The sequence below is a fragment of the Pteropus medius genome, unplaced genomic scaffold, assembly GCF_902729225.1.
Source record: "Pteropus medius unplaced genomic scaffold, Ma_sr-lr_union100, whole genome shotgun sequence".
In the NCBI taxonomy this organism is placed as follows: Eukaryota; Metazoa; Chordata; class Mammalia; order Chiroptera; family Pteropodidae; genus Pteropus; species Pteropus medius.
The window spans coordinates 20322940-20348685 of NW_024340696.1; the positions used below are offsets into that span (position 1 = coordinate 20322940).

Sequence of the window (25746 nt, forward strand, 5' to 3'; positions counted from 1 at the left end):
AGTAAAATCCATACTTTATTCATATTTCCTTACTTTTTACCTATGACTTTTTTTTCTCTTCCAGAATTCTATCCAGAACAACATATTACATTTGGTTGTCATTCTCCCTACATTCTTCAAGACTGTGACAGTTTTTTGTCTTTTCCTTATTTTTGATGACCTTAGTTTTGAGGAGCAATGGTCAGGTATTTTGTAGAATGTCTCTTGATTTTTTTTTTTTTTAATTAAAAAAAAAATCATTATTAGACTGAAGTTCTTGGTTCTCAGAAGGAAGACCACAGAGGTAAGGTGCCATTCTTGTCACATCATCTCAGTGGTACAAACTGTCTGCATGACTCATCACCAAGTGATGTTAAGCTAAATCACATAACACAGGTAGTGTTTGCCAGATTTCACCATGCTATTTTTTCTAAATAATAAAAGGTCTCAAATAAGGCAGAGGTCAATCATAGGACTGTAGACCCAACGAGGGCAGAAATTTTGCCCATTTCACTCCCTACCGTGCATCCAGTGCCAAGCACAGTTCTGATACACAGTAGGTGTTCCATGAATAAATTTGTTGAATGGAGAGATCGATTAAATAAATTAATGTCTATGATGGAATACTAGCAGTCATCATAAATATTTGGTGATATGAGAAAAATACTAATGATATATTCAGTGAACAAAACATTAAAAAACAATTTCTATACATCCTATTTTCTATAAAGTGTGTGTGTGTGTACGCACATGTAAAAAACAATATTGTCAACATATTAACAGTGGTCACTGGTTATTCCTGGGTGGAAGGATTATGCAGGATAATTTTATTGTTCAAAATTTTTCACAAATTTTACCCCCAAAAATGAATTACTTTTGAAATCAGAAAAAAATACAATAAAAATGGAGAGAAGTTTTCACTTTCAAAAAGATTCTCGAGCAAGAAAAACAGATGTTCTGACAATGCCCAGCAACCACATTATTTAGCTGTGTATTAGTATCTGTGAAGGAACTGAAATCAGAGGGTGTTGTCCTCAAAATCCTGCAGTTTCTAGGAAACAGGGTACACTAGGCACCATCTGGTTCTGATTTAGAGCATTAGAGTTGCAAGATCATGAGCTGTATCTTTGTTATTCTCATAACAAATTGTTTAAAGTTAAAAAAAAAAAGTAAAGAGCAAAACCAAATGCACAGGATGCCATAGTGAATGGCATTATTGTATCGTTTGCTTTCTCCTCCCTGGGGCTTTGCATTTTAAAAACACATGTTGTGGTTTTTCTATGATTATCTTCCCACTTCCTGTGTTGTATCTCCCTTACTGTAAATATCCTTTTGTACAGTCATGCTTTTCTTTCCTTGTGTCTTACATGCGTGTCTTTCTTAATACTCACTAACTTTCTCCAAACTTCCATTGTATGTTTTTCCTAATACTAAGTTGTTTGAGTCTAATGATATTTTTATTCTCCGAAGAGATTTTTAGGACCCTGGTTTCAAATCCTAGTTTTATCTTTTATTAGCTGTGTGACCTAGAGGTAAGTCGCTTAACCTCGCTGAGTTTTTCCCTCAGAAAATGAGGACAATGTTATGTATCCACTGTGAGTATTGCAAGGATTAGGTGAGATTTAATAGAAATGTGTAGAGGATCTATCCTACTGCTAGTCACAAACAGGGCATTTAACCTTTGGTGTCTTTTACTCCCTTCTCCCTTTCCATGCCTGCTCTTTACTGTGTTTCAAAGTCTTTCTAAAATGCCCATATATACTAAAGGATCAAGTCTAAACTAAGACTTTCAGGGTCCTCTTCAAATGAGCCCCAACGCATCTCTGTGGTCTCACTACCTCCCAGGCACATTCTATATACACATTATTCTCTAGCCACACTAAATGACTAGCTGGTGCCTAAATACATGTTTCTCTTCTCTCCATGCCTTCCCACATGCTATCTTCTGTGTCTGGAAGTCCTTTGTGCTCCTGCCTGGAAGTCCTTTGTGATGCCTTCTCTGACAGCTTGAGGTCCCCACGTTCCCCTCTGAATACGGTAACTTTTTTCAGAACTTTATTATTACAATTCCTTATTCAACTGTCTATATCATTCAGCCACTAATTCAACAAATAGTTATCCAGCCCCATCTATGTGCCAGGCAACTGCTAGTTAAATTGTGGATTCCTTAAGGACAGGGGTCTTGTCAAACACTCAAAGTTTGTTCGTTCAATACTGAACAAAATTGGAGCATTTTTTTCCCAATGATGAAACTGAAAATCATAATGCTACCAGGTACTTCCTCACTTGTCCTTTAAAGACAAAGATAAAAGACACATATTTTCTTTTACATGTAGCATATTGTTATGCTTACTAACAATTCCAGGGGGCTCAGAAATGTTCCTTTGCTTTGAATGTTCTCCATCTGGAAGAGTTTAGCTAATTAAACCAAAGACTGCAGATGAGTTGGCCCCATTTATCTCCAATGGATGAAATCCTTTTCTCTCTAAAGGATTGCTCAGACAAATATCAAGGGTCAATGTTATTTTTAGTAACATGTAGTTCTGAAAGTCTTTAAATTTTTTTTTCAGTTTCTCAATTTGGTAACATACACTCTTGAAACTCTCGTTCATTAAAGAAATTGAATTTACTGGTAAACTGACTCAACTCTAGATGATGTTGAATTACCACACTGGAGATTAAGTTAATCATTAATCTACAAAAAATAAATTGAAAAAAATGTTTTATCTTTTTTTTTTCTTTCTAAGTGCAGGATTCCAGTTGGCAATGATATTTTGTGCAGATTGAATGGTGATTCAGAGAAAGCTATTATTATCTTTCTATTTCAGGGATTTTCAATTTTTCATGATTACTATTTGTCACGTTTTCTGAGCTCTTATTCCCGTCTTACCCTCTCTCCTTTTTTATTCTCTCCTAATGCAGAGAAATGTATAGGCTTTGTTTTCTTGGATTCATTTGGATCCCCTTTGTACACTTCACAGGATAATTATGAAAATTCATGTGCCAATTACTTAATAATTTCTTTGAGCTTCAGAGTGAAAATATTTTATAACTTCACATTAACAACCATTAAAAAATGGCCGCAAGTATGAGTTTTACTGATATAATTCAATTTTCTTCTCCAGTTGGAAACAATTTGTCCATCTCTTGGATTATAGCATGAGATTTAAACTGACAGGCCCTGATAAGGAGCTAAATTAGGTTTTAGTGAAAAAGATACTATGTGAGCTTTGATAGTGAATAACTCAAATTTAATGTCTAACACTGCCGTCTTTGCTAGGCGATGTCGGCATGCACAATGAACTCAACTGAGTTTCATTAAAAGCTAAAAACTAATAAAGAAAGTCAGTGTGGGGCCAGAGAACCCACAAAAGTTCACCCCGTCCTAGTTAAGTGAGGCCCTCTTTCACATCCCTTCCTAGGGTTGTCCCTCAGGCTTACTCAGTCAAGACCTGACCTCCTTCTTTTCTGTTCTTCTCGGGGGACAATAGGGCCCGACAAAGACAAGGGTTCTGGGGCCGTGGCTGTGGAATTCAGGTCCTTCAGTTTCATAAAACAAACAGGTTCTGTAGTCTTCACTGCCCCAAATAATAGATCTGATCAAATATTTAATTCCTGAGTGATGCTTGGCATTTTACAATGCCCCAAGCAGCAGAGGGCTGTCATCAGACGCTTTTCTCATTTCTCGTCTCTGAGGCCCTCACAGCATTTCCATCGAGGCCATGCCATCTGCCCTTCTCTCCTGATAGTGTCTGAGGAGGTTAGTCACGTTTTACAGCCTCAGATAGCAATGCTTCTGCTAACTTGTGCTTTGATATTATGAGGGCCCAGGAAATCCTTCACTCTGCTTTGAGAAAGATGTTATTAGGACACTTCACTGAAGACCCATAGGAGACACTGCAGTTTTAGAGCAGTTGTGCTGAGCTGATACAACCAGTGTGTTTATCTTTAGGGACACTGTGTGTGCATCTGTAACTTATCATATTTCTCCCTTTGTGTTAGTTACCAGCGGGCTCCGAGCCAACTTTTGTCCCTTCTATAGCAAAGACTTCCTGACTTGTTTCTTCTACACCTTTGCTTTCCTTTTGCTACATGTTTATTTCGATTTTATTTTATCTTGCCAAAGTGTTTGCATTTTTATAAGCAACCTTAAATTCTTCTTGTAAGAAGACAGGTGATAGGTAAATACGTAAAACAAACATTTGTGGATAGGAAAATCCAGAGACCATGAGTTCTGGCAGGCAAAAGACAGCTACATCGATAGGACCTAGGGCTACTCACAGCACAGGGCAGATGCCCTGAGCACCATGGCAACGCCTAGGCCATGGATAAATGTGGCAATGGATGTGAGAATTGCACCTAAGTCATGAAGCCTAGGAATCACTGAATGAATGGTAAAGCAGGGATCTAGCAAGGTCTTTTTCAACTTTGTCGTTAAAAAAAAGATTAGATTCTCCTACAGGAGAAAAACTCAAGTGACCCAAAGGAAATGATTTGCAGGGGATGAAACTAGAGAGTGGTGAAGAAAAGGCTAAAGATGTTATCCCACAGGGAAAGTGAGAAGTGCCAGGCAGAAACTACAAAAAAATAAATAAGCGCTGGTTGAAAGGCGAGTATCTAAGCCATCCAAACCAGGGTCACAAGCTCCCAGCAAAGTGGCTAGAATTTCTGCTGTTGAATTGAAGGAAATTTGCAATAAGGAAAAATACACCCATCTGAAAAGAAATCCAGTTCATAAGGTCAGCCTGACCCAAACAACATCAGTGAACAGGAATTTCATCCCCTGAACAATACCAATCTTAGCCCAACCGTGGCCAACTCATTCCTTTCCACAGTGCACATAGTTCACACCTATTTTTGTACTGAAAATTTTACAAAGAACTTTTGAAAAAAAAGTCCTGGACAGTCAGGAACCCTCAAAAAAAAAAATGTGATTTTGTTTCCTTGTACAGCTGCATGCTGGCACAGGTCCTTTGACTGCGAGCAATTGCCAACTCCACTAGACTGCACAAATGCGGGTAGTGAAACTGCCAGTCACCTTGCACATAGAAACTCTCCCAGGGAAGGGAGACAATGTCACATTGTAATATTTTACATTTAAATTCCACCAAATAACAAACCACCACAACCTCTCACAAAGGACATATAAATAATATCAATCTCTTACAGATAGATGCCCAGAATAACCAGAATAATCAGCTCATATTTACACGGTGGTAACTCTTTGCTGGACAAGGCACTAAGCTTTTAACACACATCAACTCGTTTAATTGACACCTCACAACACTTCCCTTGGAGGTAGTCACATAAATCACTTCCCTTTAAGGTAGTCACATGGTACACAGGCTTTGCCATTTCAACGTGCCTCCATTTATACGTGTCATTACCATACACTAGGTCACAATGTCCCCTGAGTCTGAATATTTTTCGGCCCCTTCAAATTTTTAGGGCAAGTGGGTAAGGAGGTACCAGGTTGATTCTTTATTGAGTCCCTGCTCTGGGCCCACCATCTGCCAGGCACACAGATACAACTACCATTTGAGGTACTTTCTACTATTAACCCCATTTTACATTTGCACGAATTAACTTAAAAAGGTTAAGTGCATACAGAACCTTGCAGAAGGTTACACAGCCAGCAAGTGGTGAAGTTGGAATTCAAATCCAGATTTGTTGAGCCCTTAGAATTTTTGTTCTTGACCATGATTCTATACTGTCACTCTACTAGGCTCTATTTGAGAGGATGGATGTCCCAATTGCTTTCAGGTTTGAAAGGAAGCAGAGTGAGGAGAGGAGTCTGTGGTTAAGTCATTTGAGGCCCTCCCAATTTTACCGCCTGTCAAGGCAGCCCAGAATATTAACTACTGAAACATGTAATGGATCAAAGCCAGGTTATATAGCCCTCTTAACGATAATATGACTCCCAGAGCTTCAGTCTAAGCTGGTTGAAAGTCTTAAATAGAAATAAAGAATGTGTTAATTAAATACGGATTTGACGAGATAAGGAAATGGAACATTTTCTGCTCACTCGAGCACAAACCGAGGAAGACTCAGCCAATATATTTGTAGGATTTCTGCTCCCTTGTTGTGGAAATGGATATATCTGATTATCAGAGCCTGATGCGATTAAGCTTAAAGTCTTGGTCTCCACAGCAAGCACCTTCCTGTTCATTCTTTCCTGCATTCAACAGATTTAATCAACATGTAATTATTATTTGCTGAGGCCTGCTGGGCTCCGAGTGCTAAGCTCAGGCACTAGGCATGCCCTGGAGAAGAAGCGCTGGCCATTCCTGGACTTCATGGGGCTTCTAGTCCAGTCAGGGGACAGATATAAAGCAATCAAAAGGACACTTAAATAAATGCCATGAAGGAAAAAACCCAGGATGCTTTGAGGAAAGTAACAAGAACTACATGAATTGCCTCCTGTCCACTCCTCCTGCATCATCTCATGCCTTTGTCCCCTTTTCCATAAGTTCCAGTCCCACTGGTCTTGTACTTTTTCTCCTTATGTATACTTGTCACAGTTTATAATTGTTTATTCCTTATGTATACTTGTCACGGTTTATAATTACAGTGAATTTTGTCTTAAAAAAATGTACACTTGTTTTTTAACGATCACCCTCATTAGAATGCGAGCTCTTTGAAGGCAATAATTGTGTCTCTGGATACTGTGTCACCGTCACTAGCATATTCCTGGCTCTTAGGAGACGTTAAAAAAAATCATTTTTCCAATTAATGAATGTACAAGGTGACCTGGATTGGGTTGGGACAAGTCGGAAGATAGCTCAGTCAGTTTTTATCCTTCACTTCTTAACTTCACTTCTCTCTCATTCCAGATTTGTGTAGGACTAACGATTTCACGCAGGTGCAACCTGACAGCACACTGCTCCCAGTCTGTACCTTACATCTCTGGCTTCCTGCTCTGGTGCTGCTCTGTGGTGCTCCCAGGAGGCCTTTTCAGCACCCATGGCCCCACACGCAGAGCCTAGAAATGCAGGGGGAGTTAACCTCCCATGAGGGAACCTTTGAGCATCCGGAGACAGGAGCCGAAGGATATCTCCCTTTTGCTTGCCTGTGAAGGATGGTCCCATGACACAGTCCATTTGACTTGTGGGAGATGTGGTCTTGCAGATTAGGACATCAGTTGCATTTGGAGATGGCCAGCACATCTGCACATTGGCTCTTCCTCCTCCTCTGTATCTCTCCTTCATATTCCTCCCTCCAGCTCCCTGGATTGTCTTCCTCATTAAAATAATAGCCCAGCAGGCTCTTGCCTTGGGCTTTACTTTCTGGGGAACCCAGGCTAACATGGAAACTTCTTTAAGGTTGTGATACTTGAGCTGAGACCTGTCAGATGAGAGGGGAGAAAAAAGCTGGAGGGAGGTGTGGGAGTTGATTTCTAGACGGGAAAACTCAAGACTTGCATCCTCATGCAGTAGAGAGGCCAGTGCATCGGGAAACAGAAAGCCTGTGTGCCATTGCCTGGGGTGAGGAAGGGGTGAATGGGGCAAAGGAGAGAGGAAGAGACGAAGAGGCAGTGAGAGATCAGTTAACGCAGGGCTCATGGGGTTTGTTCTAGTGCAGTCAGAGTCGTTCACGCAGGGGCATGGCCTAATCACATGATTTATTTTAAAAGACCACTTGGGGTGCTATGTGGAAAATAGGCCATTCTTAGCTTTGGGGAAGGGGCAAGACTTGTGAGGTAGGGACACCAGATAGGAGTTTCTACAGTAGTCTTGATAAGAAATGATAATTGCTTGGACCAGGGTAGCATCAGTGGCAGTGGAGGAAAATGGGTCAACCTGAAACATATTTTTGAAGTACCATCCTCATTACTTACTGTGAGGTTGGATGAGGGAGAGAGAAGGGGAGAGAGAGGAAAGTATGGCTCCCAGGTTTCTGGTTGGGCAAGAATGAAGTACAGAAAGGTAAGTTTGGCTTTGGATATGTTGGTTTGGGGATACCTTTAAATCATCCAACTGGAGATGTGAAGTAGACAGTTATATGACACGAAAGGCTCAAAAGACAAGTCCAGGGTAAAGTTACACATTTGGGAGCAGGACCGGCTACAGTGCAAAATTTGCAGGACCCAGTGCAAAATAAAAATGCAGGCCCCCTTGTTAACAATTATTAAGAATTTCAGGTTGGTGAGAGCAGAGCATTAAACCAAGCAGTGACCTCTAACATGGGGGCTCTGCACAGGTCACACGCCCATGATGTCTACAGGTGGAATTTAAAGCCAGGGAAATGGATGAGATACTTAGAGAGTTAAAAAGAAGAGGAAGGAAGACCTAGGATTGGACCTTGAAAGTCTGTGTCCCTGCTGAACTCCAGATCCCTGTGTCTAACTGCCTACTCAACATCTCCACTTGGATATCTAATAGATAACTCAAACAAAATGTTCAAAGCCCAACCTTGATTTTCACCCTTAAACTTGCTCGTCTCAGTCTTCTCCAGCTTTGCAAATGACACTCCATCCTTCTAGGTGTTCACACCCAAAACTTCGAATCATCTGGTCAGTCCTTTTTTTCTTATACCTCATATTCAATCTGTCAGCACATTTTCCCTTCAGGAGATATCCAGAATTTCCCACTTTTTATTCTGTCTACCACTGCCTCTCTGGCCCAGGGCACCTTCTTGCACCTAGATTGTTGCTGTAGTCTCCTGCTGCGACCCTTCCCTTCTACAGACCATCTCGACACAGCACCCAGAATGACCCTGTTAGCACACCAGTCAGATCATGTCACTCTTCTGCTCCAAACACTCTATTTGCTTCCCCTTTTCACTCAGACTAAAACTGTCTCCCAAGCTCTTTATGACCAGCATCCCCTACCCCATTGCCTCTCCCCATAAGGTTCTGTTCCAGTACCCTGGCCTCTTTGCTGTTCTTGAAGGCGTTTAACTCTATTCTGCCTCAAGGCCTTTGCACTTGTGATCTGCTTAGAAAGCTCCTTTATGGAACAGTATTGCTCACTTCCTCATTGCCTTCAGTTCACTGGTCAAATGTAACCTTATCAGACCATCCTGTAAAAATAGCAAACCCATCCCTAGCTCTTACAATCTTCCTTATCCTGCTTTATTTTTTTCTGTAGCTCTTAACACCATCTAACACACTGCATGTTTACTAGTTCATTTGTTTATAGATCATATCCTATCCAGTAAGAACATATGCTCCATTAGGAGAAACTGTGTATCTTTTATTCACTGCTTATTCTCAGAGTACAATAGACACTTAAATATTGGTTGAAGGAAGAAAGGAAGGGCCCCGGCATTTCTCATTCAAGTAGAGAAGGAATTGATTAGGAGACTCAGAAATGGCCAGAGAGGTACGAAAAGAAAAACCAGAAGCATGAAGTGTAACAGAAGCTTAGGGAGAAAGCCCTTTTTATTGTAGTCAAAATACATCACATAAAATCGGCCATTTTAACCATTTTAAAGTGTACAATTCAGTGGCTTTAAGTACATTTGTATTGTTCTGAAACCGTCACCACCATCCATCTCCAGAACTTTTTTCATCTCCCAAAACTGAAACACTATACTCATTAAATGATTAGCTCCCCATTTCCTCTTCACCCCGGCCCCAGGCAACTCTCATTCTACTTTCTATCTCCATGATTTTGACTATAGGTACTTCATGTAAATGAAATCAAACAGTATTTGTCCTTCTGTGATTGGTTTAATGTCTTAGCATAATGTCTTCACAGTTCATCCATGTCGTAGCATGTCAGAATTTCTTTCATTTTTAAAGCTGAATAATATTCCATTGTATGTATATACCACATTTGTTTCTCCATTCATCTATTCATGGACAGTTTGGGTCATTTCCACCTTTTGGTTATAGTGAATAATGCTGCTATAAATATGGGTGTACAAATCTCTTTGAGACCTTGCTTTGAGTTTTTTGGGGGAGTATATACCCAGAAGTGGAATTGCTGGATCATATGATAATTCTATGATGATTAATTTCTTGAGGGACCACCATACTGTTTTCCATGGCCGCTGCACCAATGTATTAGAGTTTCAGTTCCTACACATCCTTGCCAATGCTTATTATTTTCTAAGAATTTTTTTAAAAATTGCCATTCTAATGAGTGTGAAGTGGTATGTATCTCACTGTGATTACAGGAAAGCATTTTTAAACCCAAGGGAGTGGTTAACTGTGTCAAGAGCTGCTCTAAGATCTAGTGACTCACGACGGAGAGTGTCCTTTGGGTTTGGCAATGGGGAGGTGGTGGTGACTCCAACAGAATGATGGAGGGTCATCGGATCAGAAGAGGCGGCTGAGTGAATGGGTGGTGAAGAAGAAAGATAACTTGAAAAGCTGGTCTGTGCTCAGGAGAAGAGAACAACTATTTATTGACTGTTTGCCGTGCTTGGACATGTGTGAGATGCCAAGGTTGGCAGAAGAGCCAACAGATGTAGCTCCTGTCCTCGTGGGGATGACAGTCCGGCAGAAGAGAGAGACGGTCAACAAATTTATTTAACTCTAATTTGATAAGTGCTAAAAGAGAAGCGGAAGGTGCTGTGTATATATTATAGCAGGATGGCTCTGAAGAAGGGAAGGGAGGAGAGGATCAGAGGAGGCGTTTTGAAGAAGTGACACTCAAATGGATTATGAGCTCCCCTGTGGGTCCACCTTCATGGAGAGAATGCCTTGGTCCTGCTGACATGGGTATTTGGATCCCCAAAGCAATTCCTCTTATCCAGTATCACTTCCATTAGAACCAGAACGTGTAAATGGCAGTTGGTTACGTATGCCGAAATTACACTGGCCACGTGCTCAAGTAGGAACTTAGTCCCGACTGCTAAAGTGTTCCCAGATAACGTCTGTGAGCCCTCAGAGAAGTACGTCTCATACACTCTCAAACCAGCCTGTTTGTCATCTTTCTCTTCAACTCTGGATTTCATTTGTCCAGATCCCCTGCCCACAAGGCTAGTTTATGGAGCTTCATGGTGGCCAAAATTGAAGGGTCACAATGTGAAGATGCCCAAGTATGTGCCAATACCTCTTCCCCAGGCTTCCAAAACCACCTGTCTTCCAGGTGAGGATCAGGGCTGGGTCTGTGTGGAGGTGTGGAGGTGTAATGTACTCTACCTATTCCCCAAAGCAATAATACCTGTGCTCACTAAGTCTCTCATTCAAGTTTCCTGTCAACTTTCTGTCCTGTTAAATTTCAGTTCAAGAGCCAAGTGAAGAGTAGACATACGACCTTGGGCAAATTACATTTTCTCATCTGTAATATAAGTACAGTAAAGTATCTATTTCAGATTAAGTGAAAAAAGTCATATAAAGCAGTAGCACAGTGACTAGCACATAAAAGGTGCTCAGTCAATGTTAACTTCTATTATTCCTTTTACTATTTTGATTATGCATTGGAGAGTTTGGCTACATTAAGCATCTGAGCCCCAGCTCAGCTAGCCAAAGTCTACTGTTCAAAGTCTACAGTTTAAGAAATTGGCATCTAGTTTCATCCATCAGCCTTACAAACTTAGCTAGTGTATATCTGCTCTAAGAGCTAAAGCCACCCCCTGCCCCTGGGGCACTGACAAGATCTGGATTCTGAATGGCAAGGCTGAGGACAGAGGGGGCATATTTATCAGAGTAGTGGGGTTTCTCAGGAACCAGCTCACTACCCTCTCTGATCTGCCCACCTCCCATTATCTTTCCATTTGAAACTCCTGTGCACTAATGCCAACCCTGCTTTTAACATTCCCACAGGAAAAGAATGCGTTTTTAAGCACAGTGGTACCCACATGGCAAAGACTTGTAAATGTCTCAAGAGTTCAGGGAGATTTTTTTTTTTGCACCACTGCTTCGCTTGATTCAGTGGGCCTCCCGTTCTCTTCCTGAGCCGGGCAATGTGGTACTGAGCCCCAGAAAACTCTCAAGGAAAACCCTCTGCCAAAATGCAAACTGAGGGAAAAAAATTAAAGCAACCATTTTGGACCAGGCTGGCATAAACCCTGAGCCCAGTCTGCCATATTTACTTTTTCTTAATCTAAAATAACAGAGATAACATACACAATAGACTTTCTAACTTGCCACTTTCCCCTTATCTTTTTTCCCTTTGTGAACCTAAGACATCATGTTCTTTCATACAATCCTTCAAAAAAAAAAAAAAAAAACCCACCCTTTGGCCATTCCATTCCCTGCTGCCCATGGAGAAGAACAGGCTCTATCTGATATTTCAGCTGGAAGGCAGGGTGGCAGATTCTTTCCAATGGGGTGGTGACTTCCTCCCAACGTTCAGAACACACCCCTTCCCAAAAATCCGCCCTCTCAGGCAAGCAGCACAAAGGGAGCAGACCCAGTTCTGGGCGTCAGCGAATGCCCACATCCCTTCCTTTTCCTTTTACACCCAGTGGCCTGGGAATGGCACCAGAGCTTAGGGAATGTGCACCACCAATCTGAATGTAGCCCCGTCAAGCCTGGACTTGGCCTTGCTCTCATCTCTCACCTTTCCGGGCTGGCTTCCAAACCAACTGCCATAGTGATAATCCTTCATCCCATATCCGATCATTATTTTATTCCATCTACTTAAGAGCTTGTCATAGATGAAATGTTCTAGAGCTGGATAGTGGTGATGGTTGCACAGCATTGTGAATGCACTAAATGCCATTGAATTGCACACTTTCAAATAGCTAAAAAAGTGAATTTTATGTTATGTGATTTTTACCACAGTATTTAAAACACGATGTCCATTTGTTGCTCTTTTAACAGCCATTAATGATCATTGCCTAGATCTATTATTTCATCAGGAGTTAGGGGTTATAGAACGGTGGGATGCTAGATCTATAATTCCTTCTTCATTTATTAGCTGGAATACTTCTATCCAAAGAAAATTTCCTGTATCAACCACTTTCGTTTTCTTGAGGTACAATTTGTACCCCCTCATCCCCAATGTCTGTATGTGCCAGTCTATCAGCCCAGAATACTTTACTTTCTCCTCTTTGCCTGAGTGATTCTTAATTCAGACAGATCCTTCATGATCTAGCTGCAGGGTTACCACTATCTCGATCATAGCACTTATTGTCCTTTATTGTAGTTTTTTGTTTTCCTCTGTCTCTTTTCCTGACTTTTAGCTCATTAAGGGCAAGTTCTGTCTCCTGTTCTTCGATTCTGCCCCAATAGAAGAGTGGGTGTTCAATCAGCATTGGTGAAATGAAAGTGAGCTGCTTTATTGCAAGCAATGGCCAAAAGTTAAGAACTAGTTATCTACTTTATATTAGTGTGTTGTCTTTATATTGCTGTGTAACTAATTACCACAGATCTAGAAGCTTAAAACAACACATTTATTACCCCCATAGTCCTATGTATCAGGATTCTGGCATAGTTTAGCTGGGTCCTCTGCTCGGGATCTCATCAGGCTGTCATCAAGGTGGCAGCTGGGCTGCATCCTAATCTGCCGTCTCCACTAGGGAAGAATTAATTTCCAAACTCACTCAGGTTGTTGGCAGAATTCATTTTCTTATGTTGGTATGACTGAGGTCTCTGTTTTCTCGCTGTAGCTAATAGAGGCCACTCGCAAGTCCTTGCCATGTGGCCCTATGACAACATGGCAGCTTACTTCTTCCAAGCCAGCAATGGAGAATGGCTCTGTAACATGCTAGTAGGATGGAACCTTATGCGTATTTTTGTAACTCCTACCATGCTAGCCACATTCTACTGGTTGCGAGCAAGTTGAAGGTCCCATCCGCACCCACACAGGGAATGAACCCAGGGTCCGCCCTAAGGCCTGTCTTCCATAATTAGTTATGGCTTACTGAGAATCTACTATGTGCCAGAAACTATGTGAGGCACTTTTCATTATTTCATTAAATCCTCAAACTACCCTGAGATACATACTGTTTTTACAGTCTTTAAGTATAAAATTTATACTGTTTTTATGATATTTATTTTATAGTATAAAGAGTCATTTTACAGATTTGGAAATTAAAGCTCAGAGAAATTACTGTTTAACTTGTTCAAAGTCCCACAACCAGTAAATGACAAATCTGGGATTCAAACCCAAGTTTGACCTTACAATCAATCACATTCTGCCCTTTGAACCTCACTTTTTAAATAGTTCGTCTCAGAAAACTCTTTAAAAATTGTCCCCTTCTTCCTCTTCCTCCAAGATAACAACAGAAATAGGAAATACACGTCCTTTGCTTCTTGGATTCATATTTTCGAGCATAGTCAGAATGAATTCTTCCTGCTAAGAGGGAATGTTCACATCAGAGCTGGCCCTTCTAGGAAATGCTATGTTGCAGAATTAGGGCGGGCTGCCAAAGCAGGGAGTGAGACCTGGCCTGGATTTTCTCCATGCCATTAGAAAATAACCATAATCATACCTCATAGCTCTATAGTGAGTTATCACGTCCTCTCTCATCCATTCTCAGTATCTTTGAGAGTCAACCAGAGTAGGGGTTTTACATATACAGTGTATAGATCATTCTGGATATATAATTTTGTATTTTGGTTTTAAAACTTCGCATGAACATTTTCCTATATTCTTATGTCTTCTCCCCAGACATAATTTTAAGTGACTGCTTAATATTCAACTGAATGGATATATCCAAGATTACCGAAGCTTTGTTTTTCCCTAATTTGGGCCATTTAGGTTTCTTCTTATTTTTCACGATTACGAAAAGTATTGTGATGAACATTTTTGATGGTCAAAATTTTTCCCACACTTGTATATGCACATATACTAAGGACAGAGTCCCAGAAAACAGCTGGCAGATGAAAATCTCATTATAATCCCCATTTTTCAGATGAAGAAACACATTTAAAGTGAAACTGACTCAAGTTCACATGGCTCATGAATGCATAACTGAGACTTGGATCTAAGTCTTCTGTTTCCTCGTTGACGTTCTTCCTTTAGTTACTCAGAGTGTGCTCCCTGGACCAGCAGCCTTGGTAAACCCTGAAAGAGTATTAGAAATGCATAATCTCAGGCCCCACGTAAAACCTTGTAAATCACAATCTGCTTTCATCGTGATTCTAAGATGACTTTATGCACATTCATTTTTATTTTCATTTTTTTTAGACAATGCACATTTGCTTCTGAGAAGCGCTGCTTTGAAATGAGGCAAAACACCGCTCGCTGACTTTGGTGTTACCATTTCTCTCCAGCTTTGAGATGCCTTCCTTTCTTTCTTTCTCTTTCTTTCTCTCTCTTTCTTTTCTTTCTTTCTTCCTTCCTTCCTTCCTTCCTTCCTTCCTTCCTTCCTTCCTTCCTTCCTTCCTTCCTTCCTTCCTTCCTTCCTTCCTTCTTTCCTTTTTTTTTTGGCGAAGCAACCCTTCATTGACCTCACAGATTGCAAGGACCTTGTCAGCTTACAATCCCTTATTTTTTATTTTTTAAGCCTACAGCACCTGGTCTTCCTAGGTGGTCTCCCATCCAAGTACTAACCAGGTCCAACCCTGCTTAGCTTCCGAGATCAGACGGGATTGGGCTTGTTCAGGGTGGCATGGCCGTAGACTGAGATGCCTCTTTTACATTTCCTTGTTTAAGGGCTGCCTGCAGTGTGTCTACCTCATGAAGGGATTTGTTAATTTCATTGTAAAACATCAGAATCTTTAACGTGCCTCCATATTATTCCTGCATATGGCCAAATCCTCTTGCTCAGAATTGTATAAATAGCATTTAAAAATAATTTTGAGTAAGAAATTGTTATGGCGAGGAGGAAAGAGCATCACACTGGGAGTTCTGGTCCAGGTTCCACCATTAACAAGCTGGGTGACCTTGGAGAGCCGTTGGATCATTCTTCATTGAATTAGAGACAGTGATGAGAGCACGCTTTGTACATCATAAAGCACTGGACGCATCCGTGGGAGGGCTATATTTAGAGATCATCTTCCTTGTGAGAGAAAAGAAGGCATTTAGACCAGCTGATCCTCGGGGCAAACATTCAGAAGACTGAATCCTTCTGAGGAAGCCTCTTTTGGGTTGGATTCCACCTGTGCTCTCCAGGAATATAATGACAGAGTGATATGAGTCAAAGCAGGAAGGGTAAGAGTGAGAGCTTGGAGTTACTGATCTTCAAAGTCCCTTTTAGATCTAAAAATTTATGATTGTCTACCATTCCAACATGAAAAAAGAATCATAGAATTCTAGCCTCAGCTGGTCATTTGGTGCAGCTACTGTTTCCTGGAAAGAAAGCAGCCATTCTATTCTTTAAGAATTTGGATTTATTTCAAATCCCATTTCTGATATTAAAGTAGTATTTCTTTTTGCATGTGACTTGATTAATTTTCCTCGAGCACATTAAGCAAGCAGAGAAGGAGCTCAGGTCTTCTCAGTCAGATGTAATGACTAAAGACACTGACCGCTGGTCTGTTTTCTTTTTTCTATCCACACATTACTTTTTCTAGAGGAAGAATATTAAAAGCTTTATGTAGACTCTCTGTTTTGTAACCACATTTCTCAGACTTGGAGTTGAACATTACTATAACAAAATAAGTAGCCCTGATTCAGCCTCCTGGAAAACTAGAGAGTTAAAGCAATGTATATATCACATGCAGGAGATTTCAAAGAAAGGTCAACGATGGCCATTTCTGAGGACACCACAATAATAGCCTCAGAAAAAGGAAACGGATTTTTGAGGTTTCCTTTTGTTTTTAATGTATTACATAATCTGTTTTCTTATAATAAATCAGATTATTTATCTTTTCTTAAAGCCCCTTTGATATGGACAGGGGTGTTAAATTGAGCTTTTTGATATTGAGAGGTCAGTAATTCTGAAATACCCAGGTTCCAAGAAGAAGAAAAAAAAAGGAAGAGAGATTATTTCTATTACTTTCAACAGCAGAATAGTTGCACAAGAGTCTATTACTTAATGCTCCTTATCTAAGTACTGGGAAAATAACCACTCGTTCATTTTACACATATTCGGTAAAAGCCTATTAGGTGTCAGGTACATTTAGAGATCCCCGGTGAAAGACATGGATCCTGCCCTCAAGGAGCTGAGAGTGGAAGGATGTACTGGCTATTAGGATAAGGGTAGGCACAGTATAGTATAGCATCGAGATGTCAAGGACAGACAATTCTTCCTAAGGAGTTGAAGGATGCTCCTTAGAAGAGATGTCTATTGGGCTGAGGAGGAGATAGCCAGGAAAACAAAGGAGTGAACGGTGTTTTAAGCAGAGGGAAAAGCAAACGCAGAAGGAAAAGCACATGCAAAAGTGTAGAGGCAACAGAGCATGGCGAAGAATTAAGCACGACGGGATCACAACAGGCATGGGGAAGACTGGGAAAGACGCAGGAGTGGGTGCTAAGATACAAAGCAGCGTGTGCAGAAATAAATCAGACACATTGATCCGAAGCCTTCATCGTATAAAGATTTCGGAGAGTAAAGTTACTTTTAGGCACTTTACCAATAATACCTGCGAGGAGTGAGCTTTAGTTTGGAGAAGGTGCCATGATGAAAAATCCATTGACATTACTCTAAAGTAGAGATTATAATTCTTATTTTGCCTGGGCTTACTCTTCCCCCCGCCCCGCCCCTCTGAGCGTAACTGCTTCGTCTTTCTCTGGAAGAGAATAGTTTCAGCACAGGCAGCATTTGATGCAGTGCTCATTTGATCTGGTTGATTCAGGAAACAGATGCATCCTCTTGGTCTCAGCACAAATCGTTGAGGTTTTTTTTTTTTTTTTGATTTCACCAAAGCCAGATCTATGTCTCGATCAGCACAGAGGAAAAAAGTAATTACCGAAGTATTAGTGTGATTATTATTTCCTGATATGAACTGCTGCATTTCTTCTTTGTATCTGGTTCTCTCCCTGGTCCAGGGGTAGAAAATTTAAAACATATTCTTTTGGGATAAAGTCTATATTAATTATCTTTTAACCTTGTTTGCATTGGAGAACTTTTTGAGAATTTAATGAAAAATATAAACCCTTTCCTTAGAAAAATTCATATTTTTCTCACAGCTACAAAATGAAACATGGTTGCAATAGATTCACAAGCCTCTTGAAGCCCCAGAGGATCCTTGAGGAATTCGTAGACCTTGGTCAAGATCCATAGACATCTGATCTAGACATAAAATGGAAGAACTGCTTTTGAAATTGGACTGTGATAGTTGTCTGCTAATTCTGGCAGTACATTTTGGGAGGTCAGAATAAACATGAACCGCACTGGCCATATGGATGCTCAAACCTCTGCTACAGCATTGATTCAGAGGGTGGGCCTCAGCTTCCCAAATGTCCTCACCTTCATGCCAACTCAAACATGAGTGAAGGTCCTTGAGAGGAGGAGGTGGAGTAGGAAATCACTGGAGACTTTTCATTTTCTAAAGTTAAGTCTCCTTAGCCTTGGAGTTAGAAGACCAGGTTTTAATCTTAGTTCTACTACTTTCTACTTGAGTAATCTCGTCGAGTCATTTACATTTTTTTGAGTATCAGCTTCTTCATCTATAAAATTGGGGATAATTGTAATACCCACTTCAGGGCTGTTGTGAGCACTTAAGGAAATAATGAGTGTGAAAATGTTGTTGACCTTATAAAAATATAGTCAGATATTTCTCCAGCAAAATGGGTATATTTGGGAACAACAAAGAATTGCAATTCAGAACATGCAGTCTCATGGCGTACCACATACAAGTCCGGAGAAACAAAGGAGAGAAATCTCTTTTATGAACTTGGGAGGTGCTGTTGTAAGCCAAGAGTCCATTGAAGGACCTGAAAATTCGAAGTATAGTGACCTTTCATTGGCCGAGTTGTGGCAGTCTCCCATTGGTTGAGCTGTTACTGGGCGAGGAGGAATCTTCTCTTCTTGCTGAGGTCTTATAGCAGTATCACTTCCTGTCGGAGATGCAAGGTACAATTTCTTCCTGTTGGGGTCAGTGGTGTGCATTGAGAGATTAGTGCATGAAAGTTCTCTCTTCTTCTAGGCTCTGAACTCCATTTTAAACGAGATTTTTATTTATTCATTTTCACAGGACTTAACAGACATCTGGCTCATAGACAGTGCTGGATAAGTATTAATTGAAATTCAGTTCTCCCAGGGCAGTGCAAGACCTTTGAGAGACCCTAAGCACTGAAAAAATTATGATGAGGGACCTCCAGTTTCCTATCCGGCGTGTAAGGAGCTTAGAAATTGCTGCTCTGTCTTAACAACAAATAAAAAGCTGAATGAACTAAAAAGTTGAAATTTTTCTTAGATCCATCGGAAAAGCGAGGTAACAGGGCAAACTGCTGCCCCCCAAATTGTAAAGACAGATGTATGCAGGCGGATACAGAGAATCACGATCTTCAGGTATAGAAACCTCCATGGGACTCAATGGTAGAGTAGGAAAACCTGAACTGCAATTGACAAATTGCTGGAGGCTCAGTGTGGGCGACTCTGAGAGGTAAGAACTCAGGGGGAATCCAGTCATTGGGGGGCTCCCATACTTTTATGAGTTCTACCTGCAGGACTTCTACCAGGTCCTCCCAGTGAACACAGGAGAAAAATACTCATACTTCCAGCAGGTGGAGGTGAAAAAAAAAATTTTGAAATATGCCAGAGCATTCTGATTTTTTGTTTGTTTGTTTGTTTGTTTGTTTTTTAACAAGGCCTGCCCTCAGGAGAAACCACCAGAACTTAACCTACTAGGGTTTAATCAGAGCCTAACCTAACTGAGGAAAGGGGAAGTACCCAATTCCAGCCCCATCTGGACTTCCATGTGGGGAAAGGGAAATACATAACTCCAGACCATCTAAGCATCTGGTGCCACCTAAGGTGGGGGAAAAACAGATGCATTGGTGAAGTTGCTGGTCCAGGGGCAGAGGCTCACCAGAAGGACTGAGATCTAATCATAGAACCATGAAAATGATATGGGTGAGAATCTTGGATCCATACAAAGAAAGGAAAAATTTTGGAGAATGAATAAGTGAAGGTAGAATAAAAACAGTTATTTTTTAAATTCTTAAGTGATCTAACAGATAATATTTTGTTTAAAAATAATAATAGCAATACCGTATTTGATTATGTATGCTTATGTATCTACATATGCTTATGTATGCTTACGTATGAGTGAAGCGAATGACAGCAATGATACAAGAGGTAGGAGGAAGGAATTAGAAATATTTTATTTTTATAAGGGATTTGCATTACCTCTGAAGTGACATAGTCTTATTTGAAGGTGGACTTGGATTAGTTATAAATGTGTATTGCAAACTCTAGGGAAACCACTAAAAAAAGTTTAAAAGTATAACCGATATGCTAAAAAGGGAGAGAAAAGGGAAACATAAAATGCGTAGTAAAAACCATAGAAGGCAGAAAAAGTGTGGAAGAAAAAAAACAGGAATAAAGAACAAAAGCAACAAACAGACAACAGTAACAAATATGGTACCTAATAATCCAACTATATCACTGGTCACCTTAAACATCAATCGTTTAAATACACCAATCAAAACACAGAGATTGTCAGAATGAATGAAAAACAAGACTTAAGTATCTGTTATCAATAAGAAACCCATTTTATTTTATTTTTTAACGCCTACAGCACCTGGTCTTCCTAGGTGGTCTCCCATAAGTACTAACTAGGCCCCACCCTGCTTAGCTTCCGAGATCAGACGAGATCGGGCACGTTCAGGGGGGCATGGCTGTAGACAAGAAACCCATTTTAAATGTAAAGAAGCATATAGATTAAAAGTAAAGGGATGGAGAAAGACATATTATGCTAACACTAGTCAAAAGAAAGTGAAAGCAGCTCTCTTAGTTTCAGACAGAGCAGACTTCAGTGCAAGGAAAGTTAATAGGAAGAAGGGCATTATGTAATGATAAAGGGGTCAATGCTGAAGGAAGACAAGCAATCCTTAATGTGTATGCACTTAAGAAAAGAGTACCAAAATATACCAGGCAAAAACTGATAGAACTTCAAGGAGAAACAGATGAATCCACTATTATAGTTCGAGAGTTTAACATCCCTCTATCAGAAATGTATAGATCCAGCAGGCAGAAATTCAGTAAGGACATAGTTGAACTCAACAGCACCACCAGTCAACCAGATGTAATTGACATTTATAGACTACTTCAACAATAGGAGAGCACACATTCTTCTTAAGTTCACATGGAACATTCACCCAAAGAGACCACATTCTGGGCCATAAAACACATCTTAACAAATTCAAGAAATATAAATCATATATGATCTACTTTCAGACTATAACATACATCTAAATAAATAACACATGGTCAAAGAAGAAATCTCAAGAGAAATTAACAAATATTTTGAACTAAATGAAAATGAAAACACAACTTATCAGAATTTGTGGTATGCAATGAAAGCAGTGTTTAGAGGGAAATTTATAGCATTGTATGCATAGATTAGAAAAGGTCTAAAATCAATAAAGTGGAACTTCATCAAAGAAGATATATAGATGGCAAGTAAGCATATGAAATGATGTTCAGCAACATATGTCATTCGGAAATTGCAAAGTAAAACATCAAAGAGATATCACTAGCCCAAATCCAAAACACTGACAACACCAAACGCTGGCAAGCATGTGGAGCAAAAGGAATTCTCATCCTTTGCTAGTGAGAATGTGAACTGGTACAGCCACATTGAAAGACAGTTTGGCATTTTCCTACAAAACTAAACATATTCTTACTATGCAATCCCACAGGCATACTTCATAGTATTTACCCAAATGAATTGAAAACTTATGTCCACACAAAAATCTGCACACAGATGTTTATAACAGTTTTGTTCATAACTGTCAGAACTTAGAGGCAACTAAGATATCCTTCAATAGGTGAATGGATAAACAAACTGTGGTCCATCGAGACAATGGAATATTGTTCAGCTCTGAAAGAAACGAGCTAGCAAACCATGAAAAGACATAGAGGAAACTTAAATATATATTACTAAGTGAAAGAAGCCAACCTGAAAAGCCTACGTACTGTATGATTCTAACTGTGCAACATTCTGGAAAAGACAAAACTATAAAGACCGCAAAAAGATTAATGGTTGCCAGGGGTTGGTTGCGGGGATAGGGGAGTAAATAGGCAGAGCACCGAGGATTTTTAAGGTAGTGAAACTAAACTGTGCACTGGTGGATACATGTCATCTTACATCTCTCCAAACCCACAGAATGTACAACACCAAGAGTGAGCCCTAAAGTATAGCGATGAAGATTCATCGATTGTAACAAATGATTCAGAGATGTTGATAGTGGGAGAGGTTATGCTTGTGTGAGGACCGGGGTATATGGGAACTCTCTGTACCTCTGCTCCATTGTGCCATGAACCTAAAAGCACCCTAAAAGTAAAGTTTATTAATTACAAAAAAAAAAAGGCAAAAAAAAAATTGTGTTCACTTCCACTCCCACAAGTAATTCTATCTAAGAACAATATATAATAAATAAACCAAAGGTAAAATATTTTTTCCATGGAAAAAATCAGAGCTTTTAAAAAAATATATCAAGCTCTTTTCTTTTCATTCTTGTGTGTGCATGTTCGTGTGTGCGCCTGCCTTGCTGGTGTCCTAGGAACATACTTCATCTTCCAGTTCAGTACCCAGCACCAAATTCCCCAAATCCATAGGTCATAACCAAGGAGGTTAGGAAGGAGGAGTCCTTCGGTGGGTGTGGGCACAGGTGAAAGAAGGATTTGTCATTAGGACTCCTGTTCATGGGCCACTCTCTTGGCCAGGCTGCCCCCTTCCCTCTGCCTACACCTTTGCAGTGGCCATCTTAGTGGATGGATGGTGCTCACACAGCCCCATGTAGCCACCCGTTGGATGAGTCGGCTACCTTGGGTCTCAGATGCCTTTTCTCTTTCTAAAGCAGAATTGAAATCTCACGTGGGCAGTCAGCTCTAGCGACCACAGAACTTTCATTTCCTTTTTATTGTAGGGAGAAAGTTCTGAGCACTATTATTTCACCAAGAGAAACTGGGTACTAGGTGGTGAGTAGAGGCTGGGTGGGGGCTTGGTTCACACCTGTGGTTCCTAACCAGCAAATCACCGGAATTATGTGGGGGAACTCTTTATGATGCAGATTCTTAGGCTCCACACCACTAGCGGGGGTGTCGCAGACAGGAATCTGTAATTTTTTTATTCTGTTTTTTTTTGTTTGTTTAGTTTTAAATTATTACTTGTTTTCTCCCGGTTTTATTGAAATATAACTGACAAACAGCACAATTTAAGTTTAGTGTACAGAATAATGATTTGACTTACTTATATTGTGAGCTAATTACCACAATATAGTTAACATCCATTATCTCATATAGATACATGTTATATATATGTATTTTCTCTGTGATGAGAACTCTTAGGATTTGCTCTTAACAACTTTCCTATAAATCGTACAAGAGTGTTAATAATAGTCATCGTGAGCTACATTACATTCCTAGTATTTAAATAAATTTTTGTAACTGGAAGTTCGTGTAACTGGCCCCTGCCCCTCTGGTATCCACAAATCTGATCTCTCTCTCTCACTCTCTTTTTAAAAAAAGATTCCACATATAAGTGAGATCATACAGTATTTGTCTGATTTATTTCACTTAGTGTAATGCCCTCAAGGTCCATACATGTTGCTGCAAGTGGCAGAATTTCCTCATTTTCTAAGGGCTCCTCAAGTGATTCTGATGACTTTCCAGGCGTGGGAACCACTGGTGTAGAAAAATAAAGCTATTATTCCATTCTGCCCAAGCACATTCAGTCTTCCCTAAACTGGCCACATGTTTTCATGCCTCATTATCTCTGATCACATCTCCCTCTCGCTGCTCTCTCTCATAATATTTAAACATAACTTTATTATGTTGCTTATAGGAAATTGTATGTGTTTCCTTCTTTCTTTCCTTGACCAAATGAGCTCTTCAAGGGCAGAGATCATGTCTCGTTCATCTCCAAGTTTCCTGCGCCCAGAGTTGGCACATATAGTGAGCAGGTTGTTCACTGTACGAAGGAGCTCAGCGTGAGGGGTAAGTGGGGCTGAAAGCTTGCCTGACTCACCAAATTGTGAGCCCTGATATTGACCTCTGACGGTCTAGAGGACGGATGCCTTTTCCAACAGTACAACAGTGCTATTTGGGCTACTGCTGGCCCTGTCTGCACCGGCATTGTAATAATAGTGCATCAGCAGAAAGAAGCTCTCCTTAGGGCTAAAATGGAATTGCAGAAACGCCTTCTGAGTTAACGACTAAAGCTCCTTAATGGAAGAGATGGTGCTTATTCACCACTGGATCTGTAGCACCTGCCACATATGGGCACTCAGAATAAGTGTATTGACTTTGCAAATGAAATAGATAAAATATTCAAATCGAGGTGGTATTATCTGGATAGACTGAAGCAATAGAAGCCCCTGGTGAATGATTTGAAACTAGGATGTGGATCACTTAATTTTTAGCTACATTTAGGGAGTGTTTTTGGACCAACCTGCCTACACAACTTCGGATCTGCGGAGAAGAGCTCCCATCAGGATCTTACATATACGTTTTCAACTCCACTCAAATATGTTGGAAGTGTTCCATTTTTGCGGAAAGGTTTTGGCTCAGGGCTTTATAAATTTCTCATCAGTAATATCCTCATCACAAGAGAACCCCAAGCCGTCTGACTGAGTACCCCGGGATAGCCGCTTGTTTCAACACTGTATCCCATGGTTAGTTGGACCTGGCCATGTGCATGAACTCCTCAGACTCATGATACTGGCTTGTTAAGCAAGTCGAGGGTTTATTTGGTGTTTTACAGATGTGTCATGCCAAAAGAAAGGCTAAAGATAATAATCTGTTATGAATACCGTTATGAATGCCGATAAAAAGAAAATGAAGCAAAAACCTTAGAATGCTTGTGTCCTAAGGCAAATAGAATAACTCCATTTGTCTTTCCGTTTTGGAGGCAGCAGTGAACAATGGAAAGAGCTTTGTAGTCAGTCAGTCGTGACTGTACATGTTAGAGAACCACGGCCTTGCATGGTTGACTTAATCTTAGTTTCATATCTCAAGGTTGTTGACAGAATAAAATGAATCCACGTAAAAGAAAGTATCTAGCACAGTGCTACTGGGACCTATGGGTGGGTGGGTGTGGGGGACGTCTTAAGAAGGGAGAAATTATTGTGGGATGGGTAGCCTCCCCCACAGGGCTCTCTGCAATGGCTTTCTTCCAGGGCTTTGCCTTCTCATCGTGGCTGAGAGTAGATGAAAACAATCTGATCAAGGTATGAAGTGGGGAAAGGTTCCTGGACGGTCTTGGAAGGAGTGACCAAAAGACCAATGGACAGGGAGAGAAGTCCTGAGTGCCCATCCCAGGGAAAGGAACCACCAACAATGTCCTTTTTGTTCATTCCCTATTCACATTTCCCTCTGTTAGCTTGTATAATAAGAATTTGTCTGTATCGAATGTAAAACAGTTGCTTTAGAAACAATTTGAGAATATGGAGTGCTGGTTGGGGGAGTCAGCTTTACACTTAGAGTACCTGTTGGCAAGTTAGCTGTTTCTCTGAGTCTCTACTTCCTTATTCTTGAGGATAATAGTGTTCCTTCTCTACCCTCTGTGTCTTTTCCTTGTGTCGTGGCTTCTGCCTCCCCGTTGCAGCTCGCTCAGAGCCTTCAGGGCCGATCACTGAGGTCTCTGGGTAGAAATGATCATTTTGGACTACTTGGAAGCTGCTGGCCAGCCTATGGTTGCCTGTCTTTGGGTCAAGTGCTCAGCCCAGACCTAATCAGCACGACCAGCAGGGAAACAGGGTGGATATGGTCATACGAAGTAACCCAGAGCTGGCTGCTTAGCCAGGGGCTGTGGACAGGGCCATTTCTGAGAGGAGACTGTAGATGTGGTATGTACCATGATTGATGTCCAGG

General features: G+C 40.6%; 1 non-coding gene and 1 pseudogene across 1 annotated transcript; both read right to left on the reverse strand.

The window, feature by feature from the left end:
- Nucleotides 1-15325: 15325 nt before the first annotated feature.
- LOC120609444 (5S ribosomal RNA) lies at nt 15326-15444 on the reverse strand. Its single transcript, XR_005654776.1, has one exon. It is a non-coding gene; the product is annotated as a 5S ribosomal RNA (ribosomal RNA).
- A 4996-nt stretch (nt 15445-20440) lies between these two features.
- On the reverse strand, nt 20441-20557 carry LOC120610864 (uncharacterized; annotated as a pseudogene).
- Nucleotides 20558-25746: the final 5189 nt, after the last annotated feature.